Genomic DNA, 2845 nt, shown 5'->3' with positions numbered 1-2845 from the left:
AGCAGATCTCAACCCCTTTAGTTTTTATTTATTTTTATGGGTAGTTATGAAAGCATTTTTGCATAGTTTAATATTTTTCTGTAAATTATGAATAAAATGTTACTGTTAATGAACATCTTGTGAATGACTAATGTACGTTCCTTCACACTAATTGGAACATGGTCTTTTGGTGATCCTTCAAAACTGGCATTTGAAATGAAAAAAAAAAACAATGCAAGTGCAATACATTCTTGAATGTGATAAAAGAACATTGGGTTTGAACCCCATTCAAGCGGGCTTTTATTCACTCAAACTTCGTCGAATCCCAGTCCTTTAGGTTGTGCCAGCATCAATTACACCATCCCCTGACTTGGTGGCTCACATGGACTTGAACAATGTACGAAGGGGCGCCACAATGTTGAGGACACAACAGCTACTGACAGCAGACTGCAAGCAGGAAACTGATTGATCTTTTCAGCACTTGCAACACCCATAAGGAGCATAAAACTTTAGCAGGCCACATGCTTTAACCGTATATGCAGGATGTTGTGTGCTTGATCCCAGCCTGGCACACTGTGGCTTTTTTCCTCAGGGAAGCAATATTTATTGATGATAAAGTTATGTTGCAGGAAAGAAATCACAAGCTTACTTTATATTGCAATTTCCTCATTTGTTTCATCTTACCTCCTTGAAAACTGATTAGTTGATTTTAAAGAATGAAGATTTTAGGAGGCGTTCTTTAATCACTTATATTGGTGTCATAGTCCAAAGGTCAAGTATCATGGTGACTAGTGCACATTACACATTTCAAATGTGTCACATAATGTTGTACATGAGTACCTGCAGAATCTTTAAGAACTCTGCTCTATTCCATATCTTTGGGATACCACTGCCCTCAGTTACGCCACCTACATAAAAGCCTGTCGTGAATATGGACAAATTCAACTAATAAAGAAAGACGTCTTACAGGACGTTTTAAGGAAACCTCAGTTCTATTTGACAAAATTGATAGAGACAACTTTGAAACTATTATATAATAAATGGGGTGCTTGAAAAACATATAATGTTTGTATGTGTACATTGTAAATCTGTTTATTTACATTTTGTAATTCAGAATTTTGGGGGATTTACAAACCAATTTGAGTAATGTTTAGCAGTTTTGCTTGCTCCTCTGACCAAGGGAAGCCAGAAACCCGTCATTAATATTCTGCCTGAAAATTTACCAAGCCGATGCATGTTGTCACTTTTTTTTTGCCTCAAAACAATTCTGACTGTATAAAATCAGCTTATAAAGATCCTATTAGTATTACATACAGTTATGAAGTATGGCATGTACATGTACGAAGTCATTTGGGGAAATTATGCTGTAACCTCTTAAATTACACAAGGAACGCAAGTGTGAACACACTGATAAAAAACTTGGCCCGTGGAACAGCTCTCTCCAGAACTTGAACTTGAACTGTTTATTCGCTACCCTTAATGATGGCAGCCCATTCCAAGTCCCAAGTCAGCGGTTCGCTACAATGGATAGAGAAATAGAAGTACAACTTATGTAGCAATACATGTACATAAACCTTAGTCAAAATCCGTTATGATGAAATAAAGAAACAGTTGACAACACATCCCTATGAATAAATTTACACTTACTATGTGCCCCATAAACTGTCTTACTGTGTAAATGCCAAATGACCACGTGACTTATGATATAAGTACCTGTACATGTAAATCCGAGCAGTAGTGTAATACATGAACCCAGTATAATAACGGCCCTTCATAATTTACTAGCGTTACAACGTCCCATTATTCCTCCCAAATTAACCCTTATTCTCCAGATGACCCTTAAGCTTATTCTAATATCCCTTTATGACACATAATATGGGAGAATTCCTTTGTCTTACCAACTGTTGCATTCCTGGGGGTTTACTTAATCGAAAGGAAAGATGTCGCTCATGTACGTAGCGGATCATCGGGTGGAAGAACCGAACGGTGCATTTCACTAATCACCCGAAAGAGGGCGCTATAACAGTTTTACGCCGCTACATATGCTATGGGCCTTCATGTTTCCCACTCATTTTTCTAATATAACACGATGTCCCTTAAATTTAAATCTTGTAGAAAAACACAAATTTGCTCATAGCCCTAGCATTGAAAATATTTTTTAAAGACTTGAACATGAACGGGGAAACATTTACTATGTTTTCCCCTTAAAAAATCCGACAACCCCACCAGATGAGTATTTATAACTCTAAAAATTGCTTTTCGAGTCAGAAAAATAGGTTTTGCTGGGTCAAGCCAACCAGACCTGGTAGTGTCGGTGGGGCTAAGAGTACTCGATCATGTTTGCCGATTGTCACGATCGGGCATGAGAAAAGACTACATACACAGCTTTCCCTGTCTAAAGGCTCACTAATTGTTATTAATGCTCACGTTAGTATACTTATAATTATCACAATGTCATAACACACTTGTATGTTGTCTATCTCGTCCATTTTGCGATTGTTTTTCCACAAAAAAGAAAAGTTCCGAGGCAAAATTACGAGCGCAGCGCCTGTCGCTATCGTTCATCGCGCGTGAACAACGCTACAAAGGTCAACCGGAAGTTTCCTGTGCCGGCAACTCCAGAGCTTCCGGCTGACGGAACATGTTTACGCGCAATGCTCGGTGCGCCCGCTGGAGTTGGCAGTCCATTGTATTTTCTCCTTCAGGTGTATGCATTGACCCAGAGCGTAGAGCAGACGTTAACATCATAGACGAACACCATCATAAGACACCACAGCACAGACCGAGTAATCCACAAAGACTACAGGCCAGTCAAATCAAGCTACACACCTTTCAGAACGACTTTACCTGTGGAAGGAAATTCCAG

At 39.0% G+C, this 2845-nt stretch overlaps 1 long non-coding RNA gene across 1 annotated transcript; it reads right to left on the bottom strand.

The window, feature by feature from the left end:
* Positions 1 to 250: 250 nt before the first annotated feature.
* Positions 251 to 2173, bottom strand: LOC147800404 (uncharacterized). The gene is made up of 2 exons (XR_015427563.1): positions 1878 to 2173; positions 251 to 1497 (listed from the first exon to the last, which is right to left on the bottom strand). It is a non-coding gene; the product is annotated as an uncharacterized LOC147800404 (long non-coding RNA).
* Positions 2174 to 2845: the final 672 nt, after the last annotated feature.

This window comes from Acanthaster planci, linkage group LG01 (assembly GCF_054643075.1).
Source record: "Acanthaster planci isolate LZ-2023a linkage group LG01, COTS_SCS, whole genome shotgun sequence".
NCBI classification, from domain to species: domain Eukaryota; kingdom Metazoa; phylum Echinodermata; class Asteroidea; order Valvatida; family Acanthasteridae; genus Acanthaster; species Acanthaster planci.
Note: the sequence above shows the minus strand (reverse complement) of the source record. Positions and strands in the feature narration are given on the sequence as shown.